This window comes from Penaeus vannamei, chromosome 34 (assembly GCF_042767895.1).
Source record: "Penaeus vannamei isolate JL-2024 chromosome 34, ASM4276789v1, whole genome shotgun sequence".
Taxonomy (NCBI): Eukaryota; Metazoa; Arthropoda; class Malacostraca; order Decapoda; family Penaeidae; genus Penaeus; species Penaeus vannamei.
In genome coordinates this window covers 26827019-26837018 of record NC_091582.1, presented here as the reverse complement: position 1 = coordinate 26837018, position 10000 = coordinate 26827019, and positions in this window count along the sequence as shown.

Below are 10000 nucleotides of genomic sequence, written 5' to 3'. Positions count from 1 at the left end.
AGGGACGGACGCCGTTGCAGTGCATCCGGTCCCCCCGAGTCTTTGGGTGTGATTTCGCTTATTCAACGCCTCTTTATCTCGAATTCTTATCTGGTAAGTGTATGTTGGCGCGGAGGACTCGCACGCCGAGGCAAGGTGTATGCAACTTTAAAGGAGGGAAGGGGGGCGGGGTGGGGGGGGAGGCAATTCACTGTCCTCCTCCCGGTGTCCTCCTCTCCTTTCCCCTTCCACTGTCCCTCTCCCTCGCCTTCCCTCCTTCCTCCCATTTCCCTTCCCTGGCCCCTTCCTCTTCCCTCTCTCTCCCATCCCTCTCCCTCCCATTCCCTGTTCCCTTCTCCCGTCCCCATCCCCTCCCTCTTCCTCTTCCCCCTTCCGTGTCTCCTACTCCCTTCCCCCTCCCCCTTCCCTCCTTCCTCCCTCTTTCTCTCTTCCCCCTCCTCCCCTTCCCTTCCTTTTCCTCCCCCTTTCTTCTTCCTCCTCCCTTCCCTCCTTCCTCCCTCTTCCTCTTCCCCCCTCCGTGTCTCCTACTCCCTTCCCCTTCCCCCTTCCCTCCTTCCTCCCTCTTCCTCTTCCCCCTCCCCCTTCCCCTTCCCCGTCCACCTTCTGTCGAGGATAGATATTATGTTGTCGATCGTGTATTCGGTGCATGTTTCCTCGCTTGCGTGTCAGTGGCCAGAATTTTATTTTTTTATTATTTTTTTTATTATTTTTTTTTCGAGGTGGATGTCTGGCGATTATCCCTGTGGCATGACACGCGTCAACTAATGGAGAAAACATGCAAAGTCAGACGTATTTGTGCCTGTCCCTGTGCCGATGTACATTCAAACGCGCATGCGGTGAAAATAATTCGGAAATTTATTCGCCACATGTGCTGTATACATCAGGCCAGTCCCTCGAACCACAGCGAATGTCTACGCAAGGAAAATTGTGAATTGCTCTCGTAAATACAGTCATTTAATTTATTCCTGCTCTCGTTACTCAAGAATGACTCAAGGAGGTCAGTCGCGTGACCCCAAAGATGTGGCCTGCCGTAATCATAGGCTGGTGGGAATTGAGGTTATATACCGGCATCGATCTCTCTCTGTATTCGAATGTCGCATATAAAAAGAGAAAGAGAGAGAGAGAGAAAGAGAAAGAGAAAGGGAGAGAGAGAAAGAAAGAGAAAGAGAGGGAAAGAGAAAGAGAGAGTGACAGAGCGAGCGAGAAAGGGAGAGAGAGAAAGAGAAGGAAAGAGAAAGAGAGAGTGACAGAGCGAGCGAGAAAGGGAGAGAGAGAAAGAGAGGGAAAGAGAGAGAGAGAGAGAGAGAGAGAGAGAGAGAGAGAGAGACAGAGAGAGAGAGAGAGAGAGAGAGAGAGTGAAAGAGAGAGAGAGAGAGAAAGAAAGAGAAAGAAAGAGAGAGAGAGAGAGGAGAGGGAAGGAGGGAGAGGGAGGGAGAAAGAGAGAGAGAGAGGAAAAGAGAAAGAGGGAGAGAAAGAGCACGAAAAAATGCATATATTTTGCTGCGCGTCTCTTTTGCCTACGTCATCAGCTGCACTTGGTTTCCCGCGCATTTTCCATTTTCCTTTGTTTGGATACGGATGGGCGCGACACAAACCGGGTTCAGAAACGTTTATGTCTGTTGGTTTTCGTCACGTCGGAAATTCTCAGTTTTTTTCGTCTTATGTTTTGTTAGTTTTCACCCATTTCTATTGACTTTAAGCATCTCGAAAAAAAAGTTGGAAATAAGATCGACTGCGTTGTAGTGTGAGGTTACGACTGCAGTGATTCAGTGGACCGAAAATTAATGTATTGAATAGAAAAAAAATCGTAAGGCAGCGAATTCCAAAATGTGCAAGATCGGATTTTGTTATTATGTCTTTGAAAAGTGAAACATATGAACTATTTTCCCCAAGATATTTGTAAAAAAAACTTTTCTAATGTTGTACGCTTCAGTTAGCAATTCCTGGAGTTCGACATTTATTACGAGTTCTAAGCCTTGTCACATTTTTCACACATTTTCGTTTGTTATTACGCAGAGCACTATACTTTTTACATGCACAAGACGCCCAACTAACGAACGAAGTTTTAGGAGAATCGACCGAAACTTAGTAGTCCTCCAATTTTGTCAGGAAGCGAATGAAAACTTGGAATTATATTTATTTTCGCGTCTCAATAGGGAAAGTATGATGTTCGCAGTTTTCTATAAATGGTAATGAAAGTCATGCTGTCAATAGGGCGGTGCGCGGACGAGTTCAAAAAGTGGAAAGTGACCTAAAAAAAAATTCGAACCTTCAAATCTATGTCCTTGCATTTAAAGTTCGTGTTACTTTGATTTAACCGTTAATTTATTCGATTTTACGTCATCAAAGGGCATTCTGGTTCTCGAGTTTTTTTTCCCCTTCTGAAGCTGCTGACCTTCTCAATCTTTTTTTTTTTTTTTTTTTTGACTGCGAATTTAGCGCGTCATCCTACACGTGGCTGCCTAGCCGGGAGCGCTTCCTTTTCCAGGTCTGTTCCGAGCGATTTGTGAATGGAGTCGAGTGTACAGTACGCTCATTCACTCACTCACTCACTCACTCACTCACTCACTCACTCACTCACTCACTCACTCACTCACTCACTCACTCACTCATTCGCTCGCCCTCCCACCCCAACCAACCACCCGCCAATTCACTCACTCATTCGCTCACTCACTTACTCACTCACTCACTCACTCACTCACTCATTCGCTCACTCACTTACTCACTCACTCACTCACTCACTCACCCGCCCGCCAATTCACTCACTCACTCACCCGCCCGCCAATTCACTCACTCACTCACTCGCTAACTCACTTACTAACTCGCTCACTCACTCATTCACTCACTCACCCGCCCTCCCACCCCCCCCACCCACCCGCCATTTCACTCACTCACTCACTCACTCACTCGCTCGCTCGCTCACTCACTTACTTACTCACTCGCTCACTCACTTACTCACTCGCTCACTCATTCACTTACCCATTCACTCACATACTCACTCACCCGCCCTCCCCCCCCACCCACCCACCCGCCAATTCACTCACTCACTCACTCAAAAACCCACTCTCATTCGCACGCACTCATTCACTCATTCACTCACTCACTCACTCACTCAATCAATCAGTCAATCAATTACAAATGCACACGGACACATTTTATTTTAGTAGGAAATGCATTAGCGTTATTTTACTTAATTTTACTTCATCCAGAGACGTAAATTGCCAAGTAAAATGGTATTTAAAACAATGAAAGGAAAATTTAATGCTTCCATTTAGCATTTTATTTTCGCGAAAGGATGGTATTCGAATGCGTGAAAAGGGCTGTTTATTGTGCAGTAGTGAGTTGCATAAAGAGTGGCTACAATATATTTTGCATGTTTATTAAAATTCAGTTTGCGTTATTTTGAACATTTAGAAAAAAAAGTGACAAAATGAGTTGCGTCTCGTCCAGTAATTATGAAACCGGTGTCAATTTTTTGTAGCATGTAGAACACGTAATTGAACTCTTAATTAGCGATATCAAAAGGAATGTTGTACTTTTGTAGCAGGGGCATGAAACTGGCTGGTTAGGTCCCAGCGTGCTCAGTACTTTCGCTCTTCAGGGCAACGGGTAGCTCATCGGATTGGAGACTATAAACATGTATGTGTACATACACATGAATTATATATATAGATATAGGCTGTATATATATATATATATATATAAGTATGTATATATATATGTATATATATATATATATATATATATATATATATATATATGTATATGTATATGTATATGTATATGTATATTATATATATATATATATATATGTATATATATATATATATATATATATATATATATATATATATATATATATATATATAATTTATGAAAGATATTTTTCTACCTCATTCCTTATCTGTCTGCGACAAGATTCTCAAGTACATCTCAATTTGCTAATGCAGAAAAGTCTGGATGAAATGCAAGTTGTGAATTTCCATTTTATTCGCATTTGCAAAAGGACTCTCCCTCCCTCCCTTCCTCCCCCTCCCCCCCCCCTCTCTCTCTCTCTCTCTCTCTCTCTCTCTCTCTCTCTCTCTCTCTCTCTCTCTCTCTCTCTCTCTCTCTCTCTCTCTCTCTCTCTCTCTCTCTCCCTCTCTCTCTCTCTCTCTCTCTCTCTCTCTCTCCCTTCTCTCTCTCTCTCTCTCTCTCTCCCTTCTTCTCCCTCTCTCCCTCTTCCTCCCTTCCTCTCTCTCCCTTCCTCTTTCCTCCTCGCCCTCTCTCCTCTCTCTCTCTCTCTCTCTCTCTCTCTCTCTCTCTCTCTCTCTCTCTCTCTCTCTCTCTCTCTCTCTCTCTCTCTCTCTCTCTCTCTCTCTCTCTCTCTCTCTCTCCCCTCTCCCCTCTCCCCTCTCCTCCTCATTTTGGATTCATTTACTTAACCAAACAAAGCTTCTATAATTTTTCTCTGACATCACGCGGGGGACCTCACCTTGCAAACAAACAACAAACAATAAGAGAAGAGAGAAAGCTCGAAAATAAATGTAATTAAGACCCAAAGAATTATGATGACTAAGGACAAACGAAGAAGGAAGAGATGAGCGACAAGGAAAAGAATTGGTTCGCGGGAAACGAAGACGGAAGGAAAACAGTTAAGACCCACGGAATGATGAAGAGCGGAGGTAGGTAGAATAAGAGAGAATGATTGAAAGTGGAAAGGAAAAGAGCCAGGGAGAGATGAAGAGAGGGAGACGGGCAGCCGTGAGACCCAGGCATATATAAAGACAGAAATGATGAAGAACGAAGGTAGATAGAACTAAAGAGAATGGAAATGGAAAGGCTTAAGACCTAGGGAGAGATGAAGAGAGGGAGACAGGCAGCCTTAAGAACCAGGGAGAGATGAAGAAAGGGAGACGGGCAGTCTTAAGACCCAGGGACAGAAGACAGGGAGACATTTAACCTTAAGGGGAAAGGTGGCCATTCTCCCGGACGGTCCCCTTAAGATCCAGGGAGAGCTGGAGAAAGGTAGACAGACAGCCTAAAAACCCGGACAAATATAAAGACAGACAGGCAGCCGTAAGACCCAGGAAGAGATAAAGACAGGGAGACAGGCAGTCTTAAGACCCATGGAGAGATGAAGTCCGGGAGACATTAACCTTAAGAGCCATGGAGAGATGAAGAGTGGGAGACAAGCAACCGTAAAACCTAAAGATAAAAAGGGAGACAGTCCCAGGGAGAGAGGAAGACAGGGAGACAGGCAGCCTTAAGACCCAGGGAGAGATGCAGACAGGGACATTTAACCTTAAGACCCAGGGAGAGATGCAGACAGGGAGACATTTAACCTTAAGAGCCATGGAGAGATGAAGAGTGGGAGACAAGCAACCGTAAAACCTAAAGATAAAAAGGGAGACAGTCCCAGGGAGAGAGGAAGACAGGGAGACAGGCAGCCTTAAGACCCAGGGAGGAGAGATGGCAGACAGGGACATTTAACCTTAAGACCCAGGGAGAAGATGCAGACAGGGAGGCAGTTTAACATAGAGCCATGGAGAGATGAAGAGTGGAGACAAGCAATACCACCGTCAAAACCTAAAAGACTAAAAAGGGAGACAGTCCCAGGGAGAGGAGAAGACAGGGAGACAGGCAGCCTTAAGACCCAGGGGAGAGATGGGAGCAGGGACATTTAACCTTAAGACCCAGGGAGAGATGCAGACAGGAGACAGCATTTAACCTTAAGAGCCATGGAGAGTAGAAGGAAGGGAGACAAGCAACCGTAAAACCTAAAGATAAAAAGGAGACAGTCCCAGGGAGAGAGAGGAAGACAAGGAGACAGGCGAGCCTTAAGACCCGAAGGGAGAGATGCAGACAGGGACATTTAACCTTAAGACCCAGGGAGAGATGCAGACAGGGAGACATTTAACCTTAAGAGCCATGGAGAGATGAAGAGTGGGAGACAAGCAACCGTAAAACCTAAAGATAAAAAGGGAGACAGTCCCAGGGAGAGACGAAGGCAGGGAGACAGGCAGCGGAAGACGGAGTGCGCCTGCAAGACGAGGCGGACTGAACGGTCGCCCTTCATGTTGCACAGACCCCGGCCAGACCACGAGGGGGAGCAACGCCTCCACGTCGCCAGCGTCTTCCCCGGGGATGGATCGATCGGGGGGAGGGGGAGGGAGGAGCAACGATGGCAATATCTGGTGGAGGGAGGAGGAGGGGGAAGAGGGGGGGGGAGGGCAACGTGTATCTGGTGGAGGGAGGGGGACTATTGGTAGGAAAGGGGAAAGGGGGGAGAACGTGTATCTGGTGGAGGGAGGGACTATTGTAGGCGAGGTTAAGGGGGGAGGGAGGGGGACAACGCGTTATCTGGTGGAGGGAGGGGGACTATTGTAGGGAAGGAGGGGGAAGGGGGGAGAGAACGATGCTTATCTGGTGGAGGGAGGGGGACTATTGTAGGGAAGGGGGAGGGTGGAAGGGGCCAAAGGGGGGGAGAACGTATATCTGGTGGAGGGGAGGGGGGACTATTGTAGGGAGGGGGGAGGGGAGGTTAGGGTTGGGGGAAGGGGGAAGAGAGGGGAAAGGGGGGAGAATGTGCACATCTGGTAGAGGGAGGGGAGACTATTGTAGGGAGGGGGGAGGGGAGGTTAGTTGGGGAGGGGAAAGGAAAGAGGGGAAAGTGGGGAGAAAACGTGTATCTGGTAGAAGGAGGGGGACTATTTAGTGAGGAAGTGGGAAAGGGGAGGTTAGTTGGGGGTGGGGATCTACGTGTTAATTTGGGAGTGTTGGTATGCCTGGGAGGGAAGGAGGGGGGGAGAGAGAGGCTGGGGAGGGGGGAGAGATTAGTACTTTCAGCCGTTTTATAACCGCGTGTTGCGGGTTTAAATGCGTGAAGATGTTGCAAAGGGTTTATGGCGAGATTTTAGAGTTATGATCATCGCTGTGCGTTCGGCGGGAGGGTCGTTGGCAGCACTGGGTTCGCTGGGTCGTGGCGCGTGGCATGAGCCGCAGCGATTCGTCAGGTATCGCGTGACGACTCGGCTTGGGGCGTCGAGGTGTTGCCGGTGCCGCGAAGACGCCCCCGATTGGCGCCAGAGAAAAAAAAATGTTGATAAAGATCTAAACTAGGGGGGGGGGGGGAAAGTAAGTCCTTAATTACGAAGAGAAATAAGCGAGCGAAAGAGAAAAGAAGGGAAAGAAAAAGACCTTAATAGCGATGGAAAATAAACGAGGGAAAGATAAAAAGAAGAGAAAGAAAAAATCCTTAATAGCTAAGAGAAATAAGCGAGGGAAAGAGAAAAGAAAAAGAAAAGAAAGAAAAAGTCCTTAATAGCCATAAGAAATAAACAAAGGAATGAGAAAAAAAAGAAAAAAGTCCTTGGTTGTGTTTATGAATGACCGAAGAAAACTAGGAAGAGGAGGAGGTCACGTGACTTATTCCGTCAAAATAATTATTTTTGCTTCTTTATCTCAAGTTAGAATCAACAAACGAGGGAAGGTGGGCGAGGGGGAGGTGATAAGATACCAAACCGATAGACGAACTAGAGGGAAGGAGAGAGAGAGAGAGAGACAGAGACAGTGAGCGAGTGAGAGACAGAATCAGAGAATCAGAGAGAGAGAGAGAGACAGAGACAGTGAGCGAGTGAGAGACAGAATCAGAGAATCAGAGAGAGAGAGAGAGAGAGATAGAAAGAGCTAGTGAGAGACAGAGAATCAGAGAGAGAGAGACAGACAGACAGACAGAAAGAGACAGACAGACAGACAGGCAGACAGAAACATTATAAAACGGACAGAAAGAATGAGAGAAAAGAACATAAAAACGGGTGAAAAACGAAGCGATTCTGAGAAATATTAGCGAAATATTAGGTTATCACGCGAGGCCATTGAGAAGCAGGAAACGAAAGCAAATAATTAGGCCCCAGAAAAGCAGAATCGGGCCAGGAAGACCAGACGAACGGCAGGTGGGCTGGCGGATGGCGAGGAGGGCTGAGGTGGGCTGGCGGGTCGCTAGGAGGGCTGAGGTGGGCTGGCGGATGGCGAGGAGGGCTGAGGTGGGCTGGCGGATGGCGAGGAGGGCTGAGGTGGGCTGGCGGGTCGCTAGGAGGGCTGAGGTGGGCTGGCGGGTCGCTAGGAGGGCTGAGGTGGGCTGGCGGGTCGCGAGGAGGGCTGAGGTGGGCTGGCGGGTCGCTAGGAGGGCTGAGGTGGGCTGGCGGATGGCGAGGAGGGCTGAGGTGGGCTGGCGGGTCGCTAGGAGGGCTGAGGTGGGCTGGCGGGTCGCTAGGAGGGCTGAGGTGGGCTGGCGGATGGCGAGGAGGGCTGAGGTGGGCTGGCGGGTCGCTAGGAGGGCTGAGGTGGGCTGGCGGATGGCGAGGAGGGCTGAGGTGGGCTGGCGGATGGCGAGGAGGGCTGAGGTGGGCTGGCGGATCGCTAGGAGGGCTGAGAGGTGGGCTGGCGGGTCGCTAGGAGGGCTGAGGTGGGCTGGCGGGTCCGCGAGGGAGGGCTGAGGTGAGGCTGGCGGGTCGCTAGGAGGGCTGAGGTGGAGCTGTGCGGATGGCGAGGGAGGAGGGCTGAGGTGGGGTGCTGGCGGGTCGCTAGGAGTGGCTGAGGTGGGCTGGCGGGATCGCTAGGAGGGCTGAGGTGGGCTGGCGGATGGCGAGGAGTGGCTTTGAGGTGGGCTGGCGGGTCGCTAGGAGGGGCTGAGGTGGAGGCTGGCGGGTCGCTTTAGGAGGGCTGTGAGGTGGGCTTCGGCACGGATCGCGAGGAGGGCTGGCAGGTGGGCTGGCGGATGGCGAGGAGGGCTGAGGTGGGCTGGCGGGTCGCTAGGAGGGGCTGAGGTTGGGCTGGCGGATGGCGAGGAGTGGCTTCGAGGTGGGCTGGCGGGTCGCTAGGAGGGGCTGAGGTGGGCTGAGGTGGGCTGGCGGATGGCGAGGAGGGGCTGAGGTGGGCTGGCGGATGGCGAGGAGGGCTGGGAGGTGGGGCTGGCGGGGCGCTGGGAGGGCTGAGGTGGGCTGGCGGGTCGCTAGGAGGGCTGAGGTGGGCTGGCGGGTCGCGAGGAGGGCTGAGGTGGGCTGGCGGGTCGCTAGGAGGGCTGAGGTGGGCTGGCGGATGGCGAGGAGGGCTGAGGTGGGCTGGCGGGTCGCTAGGAGGGCTGAGGTGGGCTGGCGGATGGCGAGGAGGGCTGAGGTGGGCTAGCGGATGGCGAGGAGGGCTGAGGTGGGCTGGCGGATGGCGAGGAGGGCTGAGGTGGGCTGGCGGGTCGCGAGGAGGGCTGAGGTGGGCTGGCGGGTCGCGAGGAGGGCTGAGGTGGGCTGGCGGGTCGCGAGGAGGGCTGAGGTGGGCTGGCGGATGGCGAGGAGGGCTGAGGTGGGCTGGCGGATGGCGAAGGGAGGGCTGAGTGGGCTGGCGGATGGCGAGGAGGGCTGAGAGTGGGCTGGCGGGGGTCGCTAAGGAGGGCTGAGGTGGGCTGGCGGGTCGCGAGGAGGGCTGAGGTGGGCTGGCGGATGGCGAGGAGGGCTGAGGTGGGCTGGCGGGTCGCGAGGAGGGCTGAGGTGGGCTGGCGGATGGCGAGGAGGGCTGAGGTGGGCTGGCGGGTCGCGAGGAGGGCTGAGGTGGGCTGGCGGGTCGCGAGGAGGGCTGAGGTGGGCTGGCGGGTCGCGAGGAGGGCTGAGGTGGGCTGGCGGGTCGCGAGGAGGGCTGAGGTGGGCTGGCGGGTCGCGAGGAGGGCTGAGGTGGGCTGGCGGGTCGCGAGGAGGGCTGAGGTGGGCTGGCGGGTCGCGAGGAGGGCTGAGGTGGGCTGGCGGGTCGCGAGGAGGGCTGAGGTGGGCTGGCGGGTCGCGAGGAGGGCTGAGGTGGGCGGGCGGGTCGCGAGGAGGGGTGAGGAGGGGGGGCGGGTTGCGAGGAGGGCTGAGGTAGGCTGGCGGGTCGCGAGGAGCACTGAGGTGGGCTGGCGGGTCGCGAGGAGGGCTGAGGTGGGCTGGTGGGTCGCGAGGAGGGATGAGGTGGGCTGGCGGGTCGCGAGGGAGGGCTG